Source organism: Coptis chinensis, chromosome 7, assembly GCF_015680905.1.
Source record: "Coptis chinensis isolate HL-2020 chromosome 7, ASM1568090v1, whole genome shotgun sequence".
NCBI classification, from domain to species: Eukaryota; Viridiplantae; Streptophyta; class Magnoliopsida; order Ranunculales; family Ranunculaceae; genus Coptis; species Coptis chinensis.
This window is the reverse complement of record NC_141462.1, coordinates 80,267,062-80,292,762: the sequence shown is the minus strand read 5'-3', so window position 1 is coordinate 80,292,762 and position 25,701 is coordinate 80,267,062. Positions and strand designations below refer to the sequence as shown.

Here is a 25,701-nt window from a genome sequence, read left to right as displayed (position 1 = left end):
ATAAATAAGCGCAGAAGTTAAGTGAGCTACAAAGTTCAAAATTATAAAACCACTGACTATTAGTCTTTTATCTTCTTTGATATACTAATATTCTAAAAATTGTTGTGCGTACAAATTCCTTTGGTTTAAGACACTGGTTTTATGATGATACTCAACTCTATGGTTAGTATAATTGGTGGTCAAATTAGTCCATGAGACGCACCTACATTACTAAGATATATTACTTTTACCTATGGTTAGTCTCTTTTGATGATCTACCGGACTCGTGAACTGATCCGGTAGAGGCTTTTACACGACTAAGGTAGAACACATTGTTTCTTTTACACTTCACTAACTCCTAGTTATTCCAAATAAGCTATGGATCAAAGGCATTTGGACTCAAGGGTTTGAAGTTGGCAATTTTTTTGGTTTTAGTTCATGTATATAGACAAGAACTAAAAAGCAAAGTAAAGTGAACTTAAGTGCTCAATCCGGTATATCCGATTGAAATGTGGAGTTGTGAGTGTGTCTTGGAATAAGTTGTTTAACAGTTTAGTCTGAGCATAGACACTAAGCTATGGGCAATTTCAGAGAACTTCTCGCTCAAAGAGTTAGAGTTCAGTCCACGAGTGAATTGGAGTTCACCTCATATGAGCACTAGAGGTGTTAGTAACACTTATTCACTCATAATTCAGACTAGTTATTGTTGGAGATCAAGATATACTAAGCATGGATCTAAGCCAATCAAAGTAAAGTTTTGAGGTGAAACACATAATTCACATGAGATCTCCTACCAAGAGTCACACCTCAGTGGTGTCAGCTGACTCTTGACAGGAGAAGGGGTATCTGTAGGGGTAATATTCCGTCAGTGTCCTAAAAACACGTGGTAGAGTGAGATTACACCGAATGATCATTGTTAGAAAGGGAATATAGCATAAGATAGTGGCTCTAGAACTGGTTTGGTCAATTCTGGTCAATTCTTACGAGTTCAGGACAGTTCATTTAGTTTGACTAGTAAGTTCTGCGAAGTAGTTTGGGAACTGGACAGGTCTGTTCCGGAACTGATCTAGAACTGGATGACGACCTTGTACATTTGTATTTCAGTATTATAAAGACTCTTGGACGTGTTCAGAATAGGTGTTCCATTTAGTGCAGACTTTTAGGTCTAAAGGCTTATTATGGAAACCTAGTCCAACTATGTCTCCTTCTATGTGATAACTTCTATTCTAATGTTGATCCTATCTTGACAAGGAAAGAGGAAACCCTAGCTATAAGATGGTTTCTTGGTAGCCAAGGAAACCTTATTCTAGGGCTTTCCACACGTCACTATATATATAGGAGGCAACAATATGAGAATAGAGGACAAATCCTTAATGGCCAAACTCTGGAGGTGGCTCTCTGGAGGCCGACTTCTGGTCATCTTTTTTACCCCATTCAGTATGTTATTCAACCTTATAAAAAACTACGGAAGACTTGATTCTTGAAAAAGATATGTAGGCAGGCAGCCACTTCGTAGTTCAGTCCATATTATCAAATATTCATATTGGTTTCGATAGATACGTTTTGAACTAGAACACAGTGTGAAGACATCAACAGAAGATTGTGGGAACTCAGAAAATTCCCTACAGAAGTTACGAATCTTGTGATGGTAATTTTAGTTTGGCATGAGGGACGATTTTCAAGCATGTACGGTAATTACACTAGATGGTGCTATTTAGTTCCCTGACGACAAAAAATATTGATCTTAGAGCATCTTTAGCAGAGCAACAAAAAAACACCAAAATTTTGAACCAAACCAAACACCAAACCAAAAAAACACTAAGCAACTTTAGGAGCAACACCAAAAAAACACCAAGCAACTACGTGGTTTTGCCAAAACCGCGCCATATATAGCCCAGCGGTTTTGTCAAAACCACGCCACTAGAGCCCAACTAACAGGCCCAAGCCCACGCGGTTTTGGCAAAACCGCGCGGTGTTCTCAAAGCCGCGTGCTACTTCTATATATACAGCACCAAAGCCGTGCGGTTCGGTCACTTTCACCTCTTCTCACAATTATAAAATCCTCTCTTTAAAAAAAAAAAAAAAAAAAAACCTACCTAAACTCTTAAAATTTGATATGGATCCTTTTGAACCTTTCGACGGTGATGATTGGCAGTACACAGACGACATTGGCGATGAGAAAGTAGAATACGGTGGGGGAGAAGACAGTGGGGAAGAAGAACCCGAGGATGTCGCGTCGGCTGATAGACATCCCTATGTACTATAGTATCAGATGAACGACTTTGATTGACAATTTGCACCTGGAGAAGCACTTGATATGGAAGTTGTGTCTTCTACACGTGATACAAAACACGTGTCGAGTGCAGTGGCTAATACTCAGATAATTAATTAGTTTTGATTAAATATTTTGAATATTAATTAGTTGAGTTGGACCAATTAATTATTTATCTTATACGCATTATTATTTTTTTTATAATATCAGCATGTTGTTGACTACCGAGTTAGATTGGCTTTACTTGGTGTTAGAGAGTCGTGGAAGGTTATTAGGAGTTTGGATGAGTTTGTACATATTAGAGATAGTATTTTGTATACACATTTGGGTATTTTGATTGATACGGATTATGAGAAGGCTGATTGGGTAGTGGTCATAGCTTTAGTAGAAAGATGGTGGAGTAGAACTCATACATTTCATTTTCCTTGTGCGGAGTTAGGGTTCACACCACTAGACTTCACTATGATTTCTGGGTTGAGTATCGGTATAGTCCAACCGATACCTTTTCATACAAATTATGAAAATATGGATAGTATGCTTGTGAGTTTTCCTCATTTGGGTGCGGATGCTTATGATTCTTCCGGGATTAAGCTATCTCATATTAAGATTGCATATATGGAACCCCCTCATCCCATCGATACAGCGGAGTTAGCTTTGATCGATTCTCTTGGGTAGTGAGGGTGCCGTCGGTATGTTAGGCTTTTTTTATGTTTTTATTGGGCATGTTTTGTTTCCCAATGGTCATTTACTGATGCGATTAGGATATTATGCTTATGTATCGATTTGCATACTATGAGAGATTATGACTGGGTAGCTCAAGATTATATGCCACATTGATATCGGCGTTAGATAAAGCTTCAAAGACATTCGAAAGTAGAAGTCCCTCGATTGCGGGATTCACGGGACTTTTAGAGATTTGGTTTTATGAGTACTTTCGATGTCTTTGTCCTAACATAGACATGATTGCGATACTAAGCCCTAGATTTGCTAGTTGGTCGAGGGGCCTCACTTGACTCGTAACGAGAGGCAGATTAGGAATAATATCCGTATGGCTCGTGCTTTCGATTGATATTAGATCATTATCATCTATTGAGTGGAGACCTTGGCGTTTGTCTCACCGCCTTTGACGATCCGGTTGCATAAAGATGCTTGTGTGTTGTCACGTCCACGAGTTGTTTTTTTGCCGCGCGGATTGTCGATTTTGGTAATGCTTGTGGCGGCCGGATGTTGGAGGCAGATGATCAACGTTATGGAGTTCCATATGCTCCCATACTAGATGTTAGTGATGCAAAGTCGTGGGGTAGAATTCAAGTTCATGAAGTTCATGCTAGTGGTGGTCCTTGGCGGATCGTCTTCTTTTGTTGTTGAAGCGGATGGCGTCGAAGATTATAGATGGTGGAACCGTGTCTCCATGGGTCCGTTGTTGCCTCTGTTTGGTCGGGCTAGCAACTTCGAGTTTGTGGGCTGGAAGGGATGAGGCGTGAGTTACGTATTATTCATAAATCCGCCCGCGGGCTGTTTACAACCCACAAACCTCGAATGCATATCGGCCGACTCTCGTGGTCCGCCAAGAATCCTCGGATGTTTGCCCGTGTGTAGACGATGGTGAGCCTAGTTATATTTCCATTCCCGAGGTGCCTCATGCTCGTTTATCCGAAAGTTAGAGCCGCATATTGATCGATTATACCATAGTGAGTTTAATTGTTTTATTTATCTTCTTCATTATATATATAATATGTACTCATTAATTTGTATTTTCTTGGATTTTCGCCGAGGTTCGGGAATGATATGAGAACCGTGTTCTTATGTTTGATGGGATGAGGACTGCTTCTCGTATCATTATAGCCAAGAAAGAGAGGAGGCATATTCTCGGACATATCCGGCAATCCCAGCGTATGCATATGACGAGACTTCGAAAGCGTATGAGGATATGCAGCAAGTATACACGCTAAAGAACATCGGGGATATGAGGAACTTCAGTGAAGTAGTTAACCTCCGTCGCGCCGAGAGAAGATCATCGATCTCGGATTAGGAACTTAGAGGAGGCGGCTTGAACGCGTCAAATAGAGAGAGGAGAGGGATCGAGTGGTAAGGGGCATAAGAAGATAGCTAAATAAATTTGATGTAATATGATAGGTTTTGGATTATTTTGGATATTATATGATTATATCATAATCATAGATTTTGGACTGCATAATCATAATCATAGGTTTTTAATTTCTTTAATTTTTTCGATTTTGAATTACAATTCTTAATTTCTTCAATTGCACAAATGTTAATTTCTTAATTTCTATGCACAACTCATAATTTTTCAAATTCTATGCACCACAGTTCTAATTTTCAGAAAAAACGCACGCGGTTTTGGCAAAACCGCGCCCAATGAAGCCCAAGCCCACGCGGTTTTGCCAAAACCACGCCATAGAAGCCCATTTAGCAGCCCAAACCCACGCAGTGTTGCCAAAACCGCGTGAGTAATTTGATACAACACCAAACCTGGAACCAAATATTGGTCGATTTGGTGTTTGGTTTGGTGTTTTTTTGGTGTTTTCATCAACATGTAGTTCTCCTGAAGTTGAATTTTTTTTGAGAATTTGGTGTTTTTGAGAATTTGGTGTTTGATGCTAGGTTGATATCACTGCTAAAGATGCTCTTAGAGCTCTGTGTAGATACCAGAGTACTAAACCCAGTTTCTTACCGTGTGTAATTATAGTGCTACGGATTGTAAAAATGGTCTGTCTATCACTTCCTCGAAGTAAAAAGAATTTGGTGTTCAGCTCATGACTTCATGAGAGGAGGTTTTTAGTCCTCACAACTCAACTTTGCGAGTTATAAAGCTGTCACCCGGAATCATACTCTGCCACTCTGGTGGTGGTGGTCCTTTTTTTCTTGGACAATTCGATTCAAGAGATTTGGTTTTCCAGAGTAAAAAAGGAAGAACGGAAAATTTCAAGAACCAGGGTATCTAAAATATGTCTGAAGTATTTATAGTTTGCAGGACTTTTAAGACCCGAGTCGCCTAGGAAGAATTCAAGGGCGAATTTCTTGCACATACCTTTGCTCTCTAAACAACGTCGTTATTCATTTATTTGCATCCTCACTAGATTAAGCATATTTATGGAAAATGATACCTACTTCTTGTCTGTTGCCCATGCAGTTCATCAAATAAAACCAATTAAAGAAATAATAGTTTTCTTGATATTAATCTGTCGTTTCACCTTATCTTTATGATTAACAACAACCACCACCACCCTTCCTACCCCTCATCTGGTTTATTTGTAGAATATATATATATATATATATATATAGAAATGTTCTGGTCCAATAAAATATTTTAACTTTTCCATCTATCCATTTTCTCCTAACGAATCTCAGATTCTCCTATCACTTCGGTTGGTCTTTCAAACTAACTGGTGTGTTTGCAAGTGTTGAAGCAAGAAGCCGGGAAAATTCACAATCCCTTTAAGACCAAGAAAGGGTCATTTATTAAGGGTCTGTTACTGACAATCCCATATTGTGTTGACCACATCCAAAAAAAAAAAACAATTATTACGAGTGTCATTGGTCTTAAAAAGTCTAAAAAAAAATAATTATTACAAATGTGTCATTAGTCCCAAAAAGTTATTTTGTGTTGGAACTTTCCAAACCAACGTGATTTCCCCTTTTCAGCCCTTCTCTTCTATTCTCTTCTCTTCCACCATCCTAAATCTTAAGCCATGAAAATTATATCCTAACATTAACATTAAACACTAGGGCTGAATATGCATGTGATTAGGACTGAGTATGCATGTGTACAGTGGCTGAATGAGAAAATTCGAAAACCACAAGCTTAAACGACCCGGCTAGGTCGTTTGTTGTGCACACCGTCTGGACTGAGTCCAAAACAATGTGGCCATGTCGTTTGGGATTTGGACTTAGAAAAATCCCCAACGATATGGCCACACCGTTTGGACTAAATCTCCAACGATATGACCACACAGTTTGGACTAAGTCCCTAACGATATGGCCACACCGTTTGGGATTTGAACTTTGAAAAAATATAAAGTTATGTTTTTTGGCCTCTTGACCGGTGTGGGCACATCGTTTGGGACTTAGTCCAAACGATGTGACCACACCGGTAAGTTTTTTTCTAAGTCCAAATCCCAAACGACATGGCCACATCGTTTTAGACTTAGTCTAGACGGTGTGACCAGACCGTTTAGTTTGCACAACGAACGACCTAGCCGGGTCGTTTAAGCTTGGGGTTTTTGAATTCAACTTTTTGGGACCAATGTCACACTTGTAATAATTGTTTTTTTTTTAGACTTTTTGGGACCAATGACACACTTGTAATAATTGTTGTTTTTTGGTCTGCCCAACACAATATAGAGTCCGTCAGTAACAAATACCTTTATTAAAAGAAAGCTTTGCTATCTCGCCAAACCACCTTCTTCTTGGACCTTTTGCAACAAGTTATTTACTTGATCTCTCAATAAAACTTCACCGTAGCCAAGTGACTAGAGCATTAAATTCCATATAAATACCAAATCCACCATCCACACTTCAGGTACACAAAAAACAGTCAACACCCCTCAAATTAAATTAATCAAACAACTCCCAATCAACTTGGTTAAGAATAATGAGGACTTCAGACAATTAGAAATTTTCTTTTCTTTAGATGGGTTTTCCTGCTCTTCATCTACCCATAAGCAATTGATTAATTTATTATTTTGGGCTGAAGGAGATATAGGGAGAAGAAAACAAGAACTGATTGTTGTAACTTGTGATAATATGTGAAAATAAACAACCACTAAAGAGAATAACAAAAAGGGTTTTAACACACCCCAACAAATTTATAATTGGGAATCAGACATAACCCCCCACTCTAATTTTCTTTAGACATGCCCCCCACTTTAACGCTTGATGTCGGTCAACTAGATTTGACTATATCGATTATTTTAATAGAAGAAAATATAAAACCTGGACTAACGGTCAATGAGAGTCAAACCTAGTTGACCACCATCAAACATTTAAAGTGGGGGGGGGTATGTCTAAAAACCCTGACAAAAATACAAAGAAAAGAAAGTTCCCTGTATAGAGCGAGTGGTTAAAAAGAATAAGAGAGAGAAGTAAAATTTGGGCACGTGTTTTTTTAGGTCCTAACTTTATTTTGTCCGGACTAGAGCATAAATATTAGTCCGGATCTTAGAAGTACATATGTATGTAAGTAAAGTTTCATTTAGAAAATGAATTCAAACCCAATTTTTTGTGGATATCATCTACTCACCATATATAAAAACCATCCTACTAAAACACTAATAAACAATTTCCTAATCTATCAATATCATAATAGTAACCTTCTAAGACTATTAGAACTCACAAACTGGACTTCTAGACACTTCTAAATTATACTTAAAGAATAAAAACGAAAATAATTTGTTTTTAGTAAATTTGGATTTACTAAAAACAATTAGACAATAAACATATGCTCTATGTTCTACATTATTCTCCCCTTCTTTAAAATAACTCGCTCTCGAGTTATGCATATGAATGACAATTCTTTGATTGGAGCAAGGTGAAATAGGCACAATAGTTTGATTCTTCCCTCTTTTCTTTTAACAATCTGACACAAAATATAATTCTTGAGGCAAACACGAACATCAATCAATTTTTCACAAAACTTCAAGTATGGGTCTTCACAAATAAATTTCTTTGGAAAACTATGATATACCATATTCTCCTCCTCTTTAATTAACAATTAACTTGTCTTCGAGTTCTTGCTCAAGATTAGAAACATTGACAACTTCTTTAGAAACAAGTGACATTATCTCATGCAAATCAACATCATCTCCTAACACTTTAGCAACATTAATTAACCTTCTCTTGAATATTTTTCTCCTCCTCAAAACAAGTATCCACTACTTATTCTTTCTCCACAATTTGATGGAATATTGGAACAATTATAAGCACTTAAGTTTCATCTTTCTAGGGAGTAGAAGGCACAATACAATCTTCAAGAGTGGATATAGAAATTACTTTTTCACATAGTGGTAGAGATGGAGATGACTTTTTAGTAACAGAAACCCGACTTTCAGAAATCACTCTTTTACTCATGTCAGAAAGTCATTGTCATTGTTCCTTTTGTTGTTTTATTTCTATTTTTTGTTGCAATCTACGATGATTCTCATCTTTTTCTTGTTGCAAACGATGTTAATTCTCTTCAACAATTTGTTAAGCATACATCTGTTCTTCAGCAACTCTTTGTGCGTAAAGTTATTGTTGTCTAATATTCTCTTGACGATGAAATTCCACTACACTAAAATTGTCAAAAAAAGACGGGGTGGGTCTTGGGACGAGCGTTGGTGTCTTTAATTTAGGACGGGCTTCATAGTCCCAATTAAGAATAGAACCCTTCGTGTGGTTTTTCTCGAAAAATTAACGACATTTGTTCTTGTCCTTGATATTAATCCGGATCTTAGAAGTACATATTTATTTTAACTTAAAATAAGTACGTAAGTAAAACATCACCTAGAAAATGAATTCAACTCTAATTTTTTGTGGGTATTACTTGCACACCATAAAGATCATCTCCACAAAATTTGAGCTTATTTGGAAACCTCTAACCTAGCTAAAAATTGTTGTCATCTAACGGTACATAATTTTAGCACTCTTTTAACAAGACTAGACACATCCAATTGAGGTGATTTTTTGTGGAGATGATATATATATATATATATATATATATATATATATATATATATATATATATATATATATATCATCTCCACAAAAAAAATCACCTCAATTGGATGTGTCTAGTCTTGTTAAAAGAGTGCTAAAATTATGTACCGTTAGATAAATTTCAAACTTGAACTCAATTTTTGGTAGGGTTGGACATGTTCAAATGAGCTGATTTTCTTTGGAGATGATCTCCATATTGTAAATATCACATCCCCAAAAAATTAGCTCTTAGTTCATTGTGTAGCAGGTAGGTAGGATTACGTATGTCAATTCCGTATGTCATTTCTGTATGTCGACGTAGCTAGCCCGTATATATATATATATATATATATATATATTGACACTTATTTTGACATCTTATTTTGACACTTTATCTTGACATCCAAAACCTAAAAGTGAACTTGCACATTAAATTAAGAGCTGATTTTTGGTAGAGAACATCTTCCTACCATGGATAGAATCTCCACCAAAACTCGTCTCAATTGGATATGTATAGCTTTATTAAAAATAGTGCTAAAATTGTGGACCGTTAGATAAATATCGAACTTAAAACACAACTTTTGACAAGGTTAAACATGTTCAAATGTCTTGATATTTTGTGGAGATGATCTCTATTGTATAGAGAACATATTCCCAAAAATCAGCCCTTAGTTTATTGTATAAGTTGTGGATGTCAAAATAAGATGTCAACCCCATATATAGGAAAATCTTCTTTACCAAAAATCAGCCCTTAGTTCATTGTGTAAGTTGTGGATGTCAAAATAAAGTGTCAAAATAAGATGTCAACGTAGCCTGACCCTATATATATATATACTTAAGTAGGTACTTAAATTAATTTAAAATAAGTACGTAGGTAAAATTTTACCAATAAAATGAATTCAAACCTAATTTTTTGTAGTTATGAAGCACTCACCATAAAGATCATCTCCACAAAATTTTAGCTCATTTGGAAATCTCTAACATAGATAAAAATTATTGTAATCTTTGAAAAGAAATCTAACGGTCTAGAAATGTCAAGTTTTTGCAATAATTTTTTGCTAATGTTGGAGGTTTCCAAATGAGTTGAAATTTTATGGACGTAGTTATTTTAAGTTAACTTAATTAACTCTCTAAAAGTAGCTACTTAAGGGGTGGGATAGAGGCACATTCACTGTAGCCACATTCTAGGCACAGTGAATCTGAACCATCAATCTGTGGCCAATCCAACAGACATAGTCTATTTTAAATTACCAAATCGAAATGAACGAAATTTCAGAAAAAACAAATTTTGCGAAACATAAAAACGAAATAAACAAAAAATCGATCAAACCTTCTTCTCCAAAATTAGATCGAGAATTTTTCTCCTCTCCAAAATTCACGAGTAGGTTCTCTCTTTCGACTGTACTTCTTTCGTTCGAGGTAATTTCTCTATGTCTCATTGCCACATCGACTTCTCTATTTAATGTCTTCGTTATTTAAATCATTTTGTTGCTATTCTTCTTGCTGTTGAGGTTCCAGTTTTCTTATCCTGCTGTTACTCTCTTCTTAAGTTAGGGTAGAGGAACAAGTGGACAATTAGGTCATGGAGATAACACTTGCTCATTGCTTTATTTACTGTGTTTCTTTGTTTTTTTTATATAACACTTGTGTTTAATGGACTTGGGTGTTTTTTTTTGTGTTTTAGATACCGGAAGAGATTTTACTTGTGGAGATGGAACATTTGGGCAACTTGGGCATGGAGATTATGGTGTGGTGAAGGAACCTTCATTGGGCTGCTTTGTGACCACTCGGCTGCAAAGATCGACTCTACTCGCATTACATTGCCCCAAGTAAGTAAGCAGCTCGCTAGCTCTATAGCTTCTACCAGTGCCACAATTTCAGGCCAGTAGCTTCTACCAGTGCCGCAAAGAAGGCAAAGAAGGCAGGTATCGTTGAGAAATATGATACCCGTTATGGTGCAAGTTTGCGAAAGCAGATTAAGAAGATGGAAGTTAGTCAGCAAGCATACTTTGCCTGCATGGAGATATCAAGCTTACCAAACAAAGTCTACAAGCATACTTTTCCCCCATGGATTTCTCGCCGCTAGTGTCTTCTTCATTGGTTAAGATTATTGATTTTAGGGTGTTTGTTATGTTGTGGTGTGAGATAGAGACAGATCTTGCGTGTTTCGATAAGTCTGAGGTCAAGTCAACGTTATTTGATAGCTTGAAACAATGTGGGTCTTTGCTTTCTGGAAAGGATGGTAATGTAGAAGGATGTTTATATGCAGTAGGTGAAGATTGTAGGACTACAGTTTGGACTTACCAACAAGACAGTGAAGATGGGATGTTGGATTCCTTCCAACCTGATGAGCAGCGTAGGAAAAAGAAGAAAGCTTCTTATACTAGGAAGCGTAGATATGTGTACAAGGCACTTGGACATGGTTCTGAAGTGGGGTCAGCTACTATTTTGGCTTTTGGAAGCCTATTTACTTCACTGTACAAAGGTTCCGAGCTTTATATTGATATCCATGATGCTCCAAGAGACCATAGAATAAATTCTTTGTTTGGTAAGCTTGATGCTCTTACATTTGTTCCTGAGATTATAACTTCCGAACTTTATAACAAAGTCATTAGAAGAGAAGAACTCAAATACATAAAGTCTACAAGCATACTTTGCTGCAAGGTTTGCTGAGATGTTAGCTTCTTCATGTGTATGTGAGATGTGTAACCTTGTAATTTTGCTTTTACTCATTTAAAACTTGATATAATCGTATTGAACTGTTGTTGGTGGGTATTAATTGTAAGAGTTGTTTTTTGGATTATTTGACATGTGGTTAGTCATTTTACTGGTGATAGAGTTTTATATTGTTTCCTATTATTCTGAATATGGATTTGAATGCTTTAAGATTATTCAAGAGGCACATCATTTGATTTCGCCCAGTTTTTTGCCTAACATTTCGCCCAGTTCTTGTCCTTATGTGGCTCCATCTACATGTACATGGACATAGCTTATGTGGTTCCATCTGCATATATACAAAGAACACATAGCTTCACAAGTTTCATTAACATACAGCCTGACAGGGGCAAAGATTTCTGACAGAAAAAATGAACTTCACAGAAAAAAAAATGAAAATTTCTGACAAGTTCCAAAATGAACTTCACAGGACAAAGTTCTGACAGGTTCCAAAAAGAGATAAAAAGGTGAAAATTATAGTTGAAATTGATGATGATGGTTTGTCGAAATAGTTTGAGTTTCATTGTAAAATTATATTAGTGGTATTAAAGAAGGGGGGTAATTTCCAGTTTTATTGTAATGGAAAATTCTTTGTATTTCGTTGCGTTTTTTTGTGAACTTGCGTGCAATAGAGACTTGCATTATGTTATGTTAACTTGTCTTTCGGTGTATTTCAGTTATGTATTCCGGTGTTCTCGTTGTCTTTTTTCTATTATACTCTGATAGGTTTAAAAATGCTCTGACAGGTTTAAAAATGCTTTGATAGGTTTAACTTGTGTATGCTCTGACAGGTTAAAAAATGCTCTGACAGGTTTAACTTGTGTATGCTCCGAAAGGGTTAAAAATGCTCTAACATGTTTAACTTGTGTATGCTATGAAAGGTTTAAAAATGAGTCCTGTCTTCTGTCGAGCAGTGCTCTGGCCTCTAAAGAGTACAAAGACTTGCGTTCTGTTATCTCCACAAACATTGTTATTACTCATAACAAAAAGTTATACTTGCACACAAAAAATCAATAACAGCTTCATTAATATATCTAAACATAAAGGACCAGCCGTCAAGTGGTACCAAAGAATCATGCACAAAAGAGACCTTGATTTGATTTCCTATTGGTTTGACTAATTTATTTAGAATCTTCTTTGCATTGGCCCAAATACAGACTCCCTAATTTCTACTCATACTACACAGGATCTGAACTTGTATGACTGCGTATTGGAATCAAACCATAACCTCAAATAAAACCCATTGAAAACTATTGTGTACTGACTACTCTCCTACTATATTGTAAGTGACTATTCTAAAATAGCTACAAGAAAGCAATTGAGCTTTTCTGATAAAATATAGATTTGCGGTGATAAGGTAATTCAAACACAGAAATAGTATATCTTTCCTCATTAACAATCATTCATATAACTAAAAGCCTGCAGCGGAAATAATTATATCTTTGATAGTCTGTACAAGATTTCAAGCTAATCTCCTCAATGGACCATTCCAAACATGATCTCCTGAGGTCCCATGATGGCTCTTCATCCCCCAACAAACTACATCCTTCAGATTCTGAAATCCCATAGTCAAAGAACTCGGGATGAGGATCGCTTGATGACTCACCATGCCTTTGCAAGAGTCTTCTATATTCAGCATGAGCAGGATGACCAGGAAAAAGGTCTACTTTATTTCCAATGCACAACAATATCTCAAACTTCTGAATATCAGTTTCAGAAACAAAATCCTGCAGAGTGGCGAAGGACGATAGCTGCCAATAAAGCAATCAACCATCAGTTTCTTTACAACTTGCTGAATATCAAAATTTTACTGCAATTTTAAGCATAAGCCAACAACCTCATTCATGTCAAAAACCAACACCTAAGCTGACAAGTTGTCCAACTTGGGCAACACCCCTATAAAAGAAAATTCATCCCCAAGATGAGCCATCCCTGCTTGAAACATCGGTAAATTATGTTGATAAAGGAAGATGCTAACTACACTAGACCTCCAAGAATGCACCCCACTCTTTGGAGTTATTTCTAAACATACTCATTAACCTTTGTGTGGATAGGGTAAATGGGGTTTCAAGACTGCTAGTTCTCTTTATAACTACTTTCCATCAAATTAAAACATACCATCTCTTATAGGAGTTGGGCCATCGACCAAAAAGTGCAACTACTGACCGAGTCATGACAACATCGGGCATTTTATTCATGTTGACATCAACAAGCATGCAACCTTTTCCCTCTGGGTGGACCAATAACTGTAACACTATTTTCTGACCAAGTAACTTTTGCTCCCATCATTTCTAGAACCTCAGCAAATTTCAAATCTCCCTAAATAACAGCAGAAAAGATTTTATGAAACACATTGGTCTCAAAGAACTCGTGGATAGATTATTATGGTCATAATTAAAATCAGTAATAACAACAAGATACAGTAATAGTATCAATATCAGTTTTCCCATGAAGGAAACATAATTGAAACAGAGAGAATGAAATGATACCTGTTTCACTGGAGATAAGATCGATTTAATTTTAGAGAAGAAGGTTTCAGAGAGAAATAGATCGATCTTTTGTTTATTTCGTATTGATAGAGAATTGAGATGGTTAGTAGGATTGGAATAGATCGATGGATTGGATTCACTGTGCCTAGAATGTGGCTACAGTGAATGTGCCTCTATCCTATATATATATATATATATATAGGTTAGGATACAGCCACAGGTACTGTAGCCACATTGTGGACACAGCCGATCCACACCTTTCATCACACCTTTCATCTCCCCATCAACCCAACTGATCCAACGAACAACAGAAATCAGAAAAACAAAAAACGAAATTCCAGAAAAACCAAAATTTCAGGAATTTTGAAAACAAAAAACACGAAATGTTTACCTTCTTCTCCAAAAAAAAATCAGTGTGACAATCTCCTCCAATTTCAGTGTGACAATCATTGTGACAATCAGTGTGATAAACAATCGAAATAGGATTCAAATAAAAAATCGAATGTTTACCTTCTTCTCCAAAAAATCGGTGTTTTCTTAATCAATCTCCAAAAAAAATCGGTGGACACAGCTACACTCTCCGAAAACAATTAAGGTTTGTGTTTACATTCTCTCTTTTAATCTTATCTCCAAAAAATCAGTGTTTCACTCGAAAACAATGTGCTAATTAACCATTGTTGTGTTGAATTAAGGTGTTCATTGACGAATCAATCTTCGTTTCAAGCTTGGTTTAAGTCGGAGCAACCTTTATTTTCACAGGTTTGTTTCTTCCATTCAAACAAGATTTTGTTGTTCATAAATTGGGATTTTGCTTCTTTTTTATGGAACTAATTGGCGTTGCTATGGGTTTGTTTGATATTTGTTTGCTTTATAAACATTTAAGTGGGATTGAATTATTAATTGAAGATATTTTGTTTGTTTACTTGATTGGATTTATAAGAGATGAATGATTCAAAATAAATAAATCATTAAATCAAGCAATGAAGTTATGAACGGTGAACTCTGTCAGAGTTCGGTGAACTCTGTCAGAGTTTTGAACTCTTTCAGAGTTCAGAGTTTTGAACTCTGTCAGAGTTTTGAACTCTTTCAGAGTTTAGAGTTTTGAACTCTGTCAGAGTTTTGAACTCTGTCAGAGTTCGGTGAACTCTTTCAGAGTTCAGAGTTTTGAACTCTTTCTGAGTTCAGAGTTTTGAACTCTGTCAGAGTTCGGTGAACTCTGTTAGAGTTTTGAACTCTTTCAGAGTTCGGAGTTTTGAACTCTGTTAGAGTTCGGTGAACTCTGTCAGAGTTCGGTGAACTCTTTCAGAGTTCAGAGTTTTGAACTCTTTCAGAGTTCGGTGAACTCTGTCAGAGTTCACCGAACTCTGAAAGAGTTCAAAGTTTTGAACTCTGTTATAAGAGATGAATGATTCAAAATAAATAAATAATTAAATCAAGCAATGAAGTTATGAACGGTGAACGATGAATGATAGAGTTTTGAACTCTGTTAGAGTTCGGTGAACTCTTTCAGAGTTCAGAGTTTTGAACTCTGTCAGAGTTCAAAGTTTTGAACTCTGTCAGAGTTCGGTGAACTCTTTCAGAGTTTTGAACTGTCGAGTTCGAGTTAATGTAAGAATTGGCTCATTTGAAATGAAGTGAGTTAGGAGCCACCCTCGAAATATGTATACTTTTCCTCTTTGTCTCAATAATGCGCGGCCGTGAGCTCTGACAAGCTTTTAGATGCATCCGCATTGTGCGCTTAGGTTTTAAGTTGTTCTTGGATCTCGGTTTAGCCCCGACTTTCTATATAAAATTGGAAAACTCAACTTTTTATTGGTTTGTTGGACAAGTGAAGTAGGGAAGAACTCACTTTTATGGTTGTGCATGGGCTTTCTTTTGTATTTAGTCGGATCAGGGACTTACGTGGAAATGTGTTTGAAGCTTGCGATGTTTTGGTTTTGAAAGACATTTGATTCTCTTGCAGAAACCAGAGGCCTCTCTTTATCTCTTTCGTTCTGTTGCCATGAAGAGAGTGTGGAATACCCTCTTCTCTTTAGTTCACCTTAACAATCATTGTAAGAGACTGGAATTTGTACAAAGTACGACATATGACATCGATTGCATTGATTTTATCTTAAGTCTTCTAAGCCATATTTCCGCAGGCCTCCTCTAACACTAGGTTTAAAGCCCAAATGTTCACCAAACTCTGTGTCAAAATACTTTCATGAGTACTGACCCAGATTGGACTAGGGTAATAGACTTGACCCCCTGTTTGTAAAGGTTACTGCAGGGAAGATACTTTATGTGGTTGGTTTTCCCTTCTTTTGACTATGTACTTTTACTATAGGCTAATGGAAGCCTTTTACTGTGAAGTTTTACTTAGTACCTCGTACTTTACTTCTTTAAAGTCTATATGAAAAAAGGAGTTGTTGATACAAAATTGGGAAGTTGAAGTTAGAATATCTAATGTGAAGGCGTGAGGCTAATTCTTAAATACGTTTTAGAGATGAAGTTGCAAAGGAAAAGGTGATTTGGATAGTTATACAATCAGAGGTGTCCAAGAAGAGATATCTTCAGCTTCGGAGTGATGACAAAAATCAAATTTTGGATTTTTGCTAAGTAACATGGACACTTTGTATATGACATATGGCCACTTCCATAGTTATTTATCTGTAAAGAGACACTTTTTAAGGTCTTGAACCCAAGAGTTAGTTGTGTAACTAAAGAATAGAAATAGTTTTCTTTTTAATTAGTCGTGTCCTTGTGTCCTAGTTCAAATAGGTCAGTAGTTTTCTTTTATTGGTTTGTTAGACAAGTGTAGCTAAATGGATGTTTGTTTGTTTGGATTTTTGTTCTTGTAGATGGAAAGAACTCGCGCAATAGGTGTGGTGATAACACTCATTCATCGAGAGAAATGTTGTTGGTTGTCTACGCCTTGTTGCATTGAAAATGTCGTGGAAGTAGGATCCACGAAACAGTCGAGCCAAATCCAATCTCTTGGGAAAATTTTTTGACTGTCGCTTAGGAGACTTCCAATGGTTGGAAGACGCGAGCATCGTCATTAGTACCTCTAGAGAATCTAAGATCATGCAGTTGAATTGCGGGGTTGAGAAAAGGTTAACACAACAATGAAGAAAACGGAAAATGAAGGCAGAAAATTCTTGAATTGCACCGAGTGTGGGAAGGATTTTGAATGGTTGGATACTTTGTTAGCTTGGTTAAGGAGCAACATTGAGTTGGCAGGGAGTTCAAGCTCTTCCACAATCACCTCTTCCTCGTCTTCAAAAAAAGATAAAAAAGTCAAAATTACACTTGAAATTGACGACGATGGTTTGTCGAAAGAATTCGAGTTTCATTGTAAAATTAGATGAGTGCGTGGTTGATTTCAAGTTCTTTGTATTGCGTTTTTTTGTGAACTTGTGGTGAATGTAATTATCTTTGGTTAATTCATTTTGTGAACTTCTTTGGTTAATCCATTTTGCTTATCTTGGTAACAACTTGTGGTGAACTTGTGGTTATGACTCGATGTAACTATGACTCACGGTTATGAACTTGTGGTGAACTTGTGCTTATCTATGTAACTATGACTCGATTTATTTGCTCTGAGAATCTTGTGTTGATGTAACAATGAATAAATTTGATTGGTAGTTTGTTCTAATAACAATGAATAAGTTTGATTGGTAGTTTGTTCTAATAGTTTAAATGGAAAATAAAAAACTAAATAAAAGCATCGCAGTTCCTACAACTTAAATAGTTTCTTTGTCATAAACATAAAGATAAACAAGTTCCTACAAGCTGTCCGGAGAACAAGTACAAGCCGCCGAGAACAAGTACAAGTTTGTCGAGTATTGGTATTTTCAGAAACATACAAAAAACCGCAAGTAGAATAGAAAAAGACAATGAGAACACCGACTGAAAAAGCACAAGCTAACATAACATAACACAAGTCTCGTACTAGTTTTACTCCGACAACTTGGCATTTTAGTTTGTCATTGCAGAACGTAATGTTTTTGCCAAAACACGAAACAGCTGTTTTTTTGCATCTTGAACGGTGTGGCCTAAACCCTAAACACCTTTTGAACGGTGTGGCCACACCGTTCAAGAGGCAAAAAAAACAGACAACACCATTTTTATCCAAGCTCAAATCCCAAACGACATGGCCACACCGTTTGGGACTAAATCCAAACGGTATGATCACACTGTTCAAGAGGGAAAAAAACAGACCACCATTTTTATCAAGCTCAAATCCCAAACGGTATGGCCACACCGTTTGGGACCTAGTGAAAACGGTGTGGCCGCGACCGTTCAAGAGAGAAAAAACAGATCCGCTCAAATCCCAAAGCGAAATTTCAGAAAAACAAAATTTTGCAAAGCAAAAAAAATAAATAAACAAAACATTACATCGAGAATTCTTCTCCAAAAATTACATCGAGAATTCTTCTCCAAAAATTTTCTACCCTCTTCTCTCCATAATTCACGAGTGGTTTCTCTTTGGGCTGTGTGCTTCTTTCACAAAAGGTAATTTCTCTATTTCTCATTAATTTCTCTATTTTGAATTTCCTTATGCATTTTTCTCGACTAGCCTTATTATACATTTACACTTGTGACTTGCTTAAATGGACAACAATTTGTTTGAGTTGTAGTTGCTACTATACTTTGTTCACAATGCCCTTGTTTCCACAATTTTGACATTTTTGTTTCTTGTAGATGGGCGACTCAATATTGATTGATGAAGTCGGAGAGAAGGAAGAATCTGGTTCGGTGTGAGCTAATGTTTCAATTTTATTTTCGATTTCTACCAACGAATTCAATACTGTATTATTGTACCGTGTTAGTTTATTTGTTTTATTTTTGACGTGGACACATTTATTTGCAGTACCAGAGTCTTTTGCGGCACCTTCTGCGGCACCTTCTGTGGCATTTTCTTCTTCCCTGTTCAACCTCGAGTTTGAAGTGGAAGTGGAAATTGTGAAGCCACCATGTTTGGGAATGTGTTTTGAAACTCTTGAGGCAGCAAAACAATTCTATATAGCTTACGGAAAATCGTTTGGATTTAGTCCAGTAATTCGAAGCTCTGAAAAATCAGTTTCTCGTTCGGATGAAGTTAGTAGTTGTCAAATGACTTGCTCGCGATTTGGGGTTTATAGAGATCGAGGAGGCAAAAATAAGAATGTGGATGGAACTGAGAAAGAAGTGAGAAAAAGAAACACAAATCTACAGTTAAATGTGGGTGCCTTGCTTCAAAGGGTGACAAAGCAAAATAGTGGAATCACGGAAAGTGATGAAATTTAGTAGCGAGCACAATCACAACCTGGTTAGTCCGGCAAAAGAATCGTATGCTGTTAATAGAAATATACTGCTGCAGCTAAGGTGTTGATTGACTCATTTCGTGATGGTGGTGTACTGTGAATAAAGTTGTTGATATACTTGACGGAGTACAAATTGGTTTTGATGATAGGGATTGTTGGAACCATTTGGGCCCCTCAAAAGAATACAAGAAACCGGTGAGAGGTGATGCTACATGTGCTTCATTTTTTCAAGAAAAAAAAAGTATAGAGGATCCTAATTTCTTTTATGCAATACAGATGGATCATGAAGCAAGGGTCATTAATTTTTTCGGGTAGATGGTCGGATTGCATTACGGTTTCAATATTTTGGTGGCGTGGTTTTCTTTGATACCACATATCGGAAGAATGTATATGAAATGCCATTAAGCCCCATTTCTTGGAGTTAACCACCATATGCAATCAATCCAATTTGGTTGTGCACTACTTTTGGATGAAAGCGAAGATTCTTTTCGGTGGGTTTTGAGACTTGGCTTGGAGCTATGTAAGGGGCGTGCCCCATCTGCAATTATCCAGATCAAGATAGAGCTATGACTCTAGCTATTGGTGCGGTATTCCCTAATACCGACACAGATTCTCGCCTATGGCATATTATGAAGAAGTTCCACGAAAAACTTCCAAATTATTATTATCGGAAGTCAAAATTCAAAAAAGAATTCAAACACTGTATTCGGCAAATATTTATTCCTGATGTGTTTGAAAGGAGGTGGGCAGAATTGATGTCTAGTTTTAAGTTGGAGGAGAATGAATGGCTTCAAGAGATGTACAAGATTCGACACAAATGGGCTCCAGTTTATCACTTGGATACTTTTTATGCCGGCACTTCGACTACCGGGCGTTCTGAAAGCATGAATTCTGTTTACAAGAACTTTTTCACATCTACGACAACTCTTAGAGAGTTTGTAGTGAAGAATGATAAGTGTTTGATGAGGATTGTTGAAAGAGAAAAAAAAGAGGATTATATTACTGAACACTCGAATCGGATTATAGGCAGTAATTCATTTCTCTTGAAGAGTGCAGCAAGTGTATACACAAGGAATGCTTATGATAGATTCAAGCAAGAATTCGAGTTAGCTGAAACTGAGTATGTCCTGCATGATGATGAAAAAGGTACTGACGGCAACAGAACCTACACTTATAAGTCGCGAGTTCTGACGGTGTGGCGTGAATGGAAGGTGAAGTTCAACCCAAAGAACAAAAGAAGGTAATTGTGAATGCAAAACTTTTGAATTTCGGGGATACCTTGTGGACACCTCATAAAGGTATTTTGAGTCGTGATATTGAGATTCCCGAGCTCTTTATTCTTAAGAGGTGGATGAAAGGGGCAAATAAGTATAGAGCTGAGTATGATGACCGGGTGGTAAGTGGCCATGAGAACTCGAGGTCTTGAGAATTACTCGACTTCAAATGGTTGCTAATCGGTTGGTTTTATGAAGCTGCGGAAACCGATTCAAATTTTACCAATTAATGCTACAAAGACTGCTAAGAACTGTCGGTGGAGCTCAAGAAGCGAAGGAAGTTGACCACTGGTGTTTGGGTTGTTAATTCATGCACTATTGCGATAGTTCAAAGATCCGCCACTTGACCTATCCCAAGTTTTACTTTTGAATCCTAACATCTCTCAAACAAAAGGAAGAAAAAAGTAAGTGAAGATTTATAAGAAAACTAAGGACAGTGGTAGAATAAAGGGGTCTTGAACAAGCATCGCCAAAAGCCAAAGCAAAGACAGAGAGGAGATGTACATGTTGTAACAAAGTTGGTGTTAACCATGATGGATTTTAAATTGTCACGAAAATCCAAACAAAAGAAGGGCCCAAGTAAGTATAATATTGTTTCCTTAAGCTTAATTAAGTAGTATCCTATCTTACACAATTGCCTTTAAAACTTAACGTTTTCCATTCTTTTTGATTTCTGATGATTAGATGTAGAGTTAGGACGAGAGGCGGCGGCGATGGGGAGAACGAAGACGAGGATGGGGAGGAGAACGAAGGCGAGGGCACAAATGATAACATTTCCCTTTATCCGGTTTTATCTGCTTTCGTATGGAACCTAGCAAGGAGGCGGTGGTGGGGCTGTTTGAGGACACGAATATTCACGCCATTCATGTCACCAACTTTATTTGGTGGGGCTGTCGTCGAGTTCGGAATTGTGAAGAAGTTTTAGTGATTTGGTTTTTTATTTGGGTTTTAGTTATTTGGGTGAATTGTCGAGTTTTAGTTATCATAGTTTTAGTAAACTATTTATTCATTTTGGAACCAATCGGAAGTTTAGTAAATTATATGAACTTGATTATATGTCGAGAACTTGATTACCTTTCGGAAGTTTTACATGTCGGAAGTTTGTGTAAATTATATGAACTTGAGTTTTAGTATAATTGAATTGATTTAAACGTAATTATGCATGTAGTAATTATTGATGTGTACGTTTGGATTGATTGGTTTTGGATTTGAGAGACAAAATTCGAGGCTAAAAGCGACACGGCTGTAGGTAGTCGTATTGCACACCAAGCGGTGTGTGGCCACACCATTGGACTAGGTCCCAAAGCGGTGTGGCCATGCCGTTTGGGATTTGAACTTGGATAAAATGGTGGTGTCGTGTTTTTGCCTCTTGAGCGGTGTGACCACACCGTTTGGACCTCCTCCACCGTTTGGGATTTGAACTGGGTTAAAAAATGGTGTCTGTTTGTCCTTAGTCCCAAACGGTGTGGCCACACCGTTTGGCCTTAGTACAAAACGATGTGGCCACACCGTTTGTCCTTAGCCGGGTAAAAGCGGTGTGGCTACACCGTTTGTCTTAGTCCCAAACGGTGTGGCCACACCGTTTGGGATTTGAACTGGGTTAAAAATGGTGTTGTCTGTTTGTCCTTAGTCCCCAAGCGGTGTGCCACACCGTTTGGCCTTAGTACAAAGCGATGTGGCCACACCGTTTGTCATAGTACCAAAGCGGTGTGGCCACACCGTTTGGGATTTGAACCGGGTTAAAAATGGTGTTCCACGGTTCAGATGTCCTTAGTCCCCAAACGGTGTGGCCACACCGTTTGGCCTTTAATCTAAAACGATGTGGCCACACCGTTTGTCCTTAGTTAAAAAGCGGTGTGCCACACCGTTTGGGATTTGTGGCCCCCGTTTGGGTTAAAAATGGTGTTGTCTATATGTCCTTAGTCCCAAACGGTGTGAGTAAAAAATGGTGTTGTCTGTTTTGATGATTCGGTGTTTGAAAGAGGGAATGAAGAAATAGTTAGAAGAATCAGAAACGCTACAAGTGTCTGGAATTTTAAGTCGTCGAGCATTTCGTTTCAGTTTTTAGGAATCATCTCGAGTTTTATTACTTTTTTTTGTGAAAACCATGGGGTTATAGTCTGGCCACTTTTCTAGCAAACGCAATGAAGCAGGATATTGTCGTGGGCTAAGCAATAAATTCAAATGAAGCAATGCGCGTTTATCTGAGGAGACCAACAAAATGAAATGAAAAAAAATTATTAGATCGGGGCTCGGGTCAAGTTTGGGCCCCTTTGCAAGTCCATATACTTTTCGTGCTATGATGAATCCATAGACTTATAGAGGCAATAATACACAACACAACATTTTGCACGAGAACACAAACAAAAAAAATAAAAGTGTAATCAATGGTCGGGCAAAAGAATAGTGTTTGTTTGTGTAATCAATCGACCACTGAATAATAACCATACACCCTCCGAAAGTACTAATAAGTTTTCAAAATCTATGTTATCAAAATCTAAAATGTGAGCGGATAAGTTACTCGAAGCGAGAACTGTAGTAACATGTTTAGGAACAGAATTTCGGGGTTAACATGTTTGTTACGCATGCTCAAATACTTTGACATCCCAAAAATGACACTACAGTTCTCAAAGACTTAAAAGTCCGCAATCTCTCCGGTAAGTGGACATAACTTTCAAAAAAATAAGCGGATATATAATAGACCTTTGCTTTCTTGCCTAAAGAGAGGGCACTCGAAGTCTGAACCCGTTTCCTCACTTTCTTAACTTCAACTTCTTCAACATTCTTTGAGAACCATTATCGCGAACCTGCACCAAGAGGAACACTACAAGTCTTATAAGGATGAACATTGTAAGCAACAACGTTATTACAAATGTTTCAGATAAAGCCAAATATAATTAACTATGCAATAGACCTTTTGCAATCATTAAAGCGTAATATCTATTCTATTAAGGTCTCAATCAAGATTATTCAGAGTTAAGTCAAGAAGAGCAAACAAGCTTCTATTATTAATGACCTATAAGATAAGTTAAGTAATGATCAAGGCAAATTGGACAAATTTCCATCGATGAAGTGTGTGTGTCTAATATTTGTAAAGTTAAGTATCCTTTCATCAAATAAATTTAGTAGGGTTAAGTATCTTGAAATTCACCAAGAAAATTGAGTTGAATTGCCAATAGTATAACAGTTTGAAAGAGACAAACTTTTTTAGTTTCATGGGCTGATCAATGATTCGGGGATCTGAAGATAAGCGGATATCAAGTTTACATGAGAAGGTGAATTATGTGGGTAATATTTGAAATTTTTAGTAGCATCCACTCTTTAATCAAAGAGTAATGGGAAAGAAGCAACTTCAATTCTCGAAGAAAATTGAGTAAACATGCCATTTGCATAACAGGTTTAGAGTAGACAAACTAAGGCTTACATGCGTGGCGGTGGGGCTTTTGTTGTCGTTCGATTAGGTAGAAGGTGAAATCCATGGCTTGGGTGATAGTCGAGCAATTTACCTTTAGATAACTGGATACTTGTATTAGTGAATTGGGAATCATACTTTGTGTAAGTATCCTTAGGGCCTTCCTAAACCCCATGTTAGGGACTATCCGTCTTTGGTGGATCATGAAGGTATATCTAAACTTGCCTTGTTGTCCTAATCTGTTATACACTAGCACAATCCTTAAAGCTTTCGGTTTCAAAGTCAACATGTGTGTGTGCTTTATTCCTACAAAACTAACCTCTTCACTTGCTTCCTCATGTTCACCATTTCCATTTCCAACACTCGTCCCAACACAAGATAAAAGGAGGTAAACTAAACCCTATGTTGAGTTTGGACTCAACATACCTAAATCCTATGCTAACCACTAAACCCCTAAACTAACCAAACTCAACATACCTAGTATAAGATGCTCATTCACGATATCGTCCGCCAATGAACTTGCACGGGTCAAATTGTATGCCTCCATGAACTCGTTCGTGCATCGTCGGAATCGCAATCCCCCCAATTGCAGGCCTTGATTGAGCAAGCGAGAAATTTCATCGACGACGGGTCTTTGTCAAAATTAAAACGAAAAACTACATTAGTATATACATTTACATTTATAAAATACCAAAACAAAACAAAACAAAAATTAACGTTGTAAGATATTAACTCACGGATTATGATATGGAAGACTCGTAGGGAGTAGTGACTAAGATGATCGGGGTTTATCATTCTCATATGACTATTGTTTTCATTACCAACTCATGTATCTACTAACACACTCCCATGGATAAGGCGGAATGGGTCCTCGTTGTTCAAGTTGAATCAAGTGATTATGCCATTTACTCGGTAGGAAGATGCAATATTAAATTTCACATCATACCAGCGTCCGAAGTAGTTGGCGTCGAGGTCTTTGGTCTTGGGGATCGAGGGGTACAAAGCGCATATGACCCAACTGACGTACAACCCTCGAAACATTGTACTGCTCGACATTATCAAGAAAGCATATAAATCCCTCGAAAAATGCTATTTCATCCACCGGCCGTATAGCTCGGACTTGCACATAGGGATACCATTCAACCTGTCAAATAGCATATGATCGAGGAAATTAATCATTAACCACATACTAATAATATCAATTAATAAATAAAACTATTTACATACAAAAATGCTTACATCGGTACAAGTCATATTATCAATGGTGGCTCGGGTATGCTTCAATGCAGCTGTTGTGCTAGCATAAAAGATCGAAGTATGGCGAGTACCCCTACGAAAGCGGCACATGCTCAACTGATAGTCCTCATTTGGGTATGGCATGAACACCGGGAAGTACTCATAAATCCATGCCTACATTAATATAGACACCCAGTTAATATTGTAATAGATAGATAAAATTGACATTGAAAAGAAAAACAAAAACTAATACACGTAGGAGAGTGAAATAGCACGAAACACCCTTCACCTTGGCACTTGTGGCGGTCCCAAGACTGTGCACAAGTAAGCCGGTAAACCC

The 25,701-nt window shown here is 37.2% G+C and overlaps 1 long non-coding RNA gene and 1 pseudogene across 2 annotated transcripts; one reads left to right on the top strand and one right to left on the bottom strand.

Moving 5' to 3' along the window:
• The first annotated feature begins 11,014 nt into the window (after positions 1 to 11,014).
• Positions 11,015 to 11,620, top strand: LOC147489211 (O-fucosyltransferase 30 pseudogene; annotated as a pseudogene).
• A 1,366-nt stretch (positions 11,621 to 12,986) lies between these two features.
• Positions 12,987 to 14,335, bottom strand: LOC147489210 (uncharacterized). 2 transcript variants are annotated; one of them, XR_015201136.1, is made up of 4 exons: positions 14,152 to 14,331; positions 13,781 to 13,981; positions 13,500 to 13,558; positions 12,987 to 13,413 (listed from the first exon to the last, which is right to left on the bottom strand). It is a non-coding gene; the product is annotated as an uncharacterized LOC147489210 (long non-coding RNA). The 2 variants fall into 2 exon arrangements; XR_015201135.1 differs by lacking the exon at positions 13,500 to 13,558 and having other exon boundaries at positions 14,152 to 14,335.
• Positions 14,336 to 25,701: the final 11,366 nt, after the last annotated feature.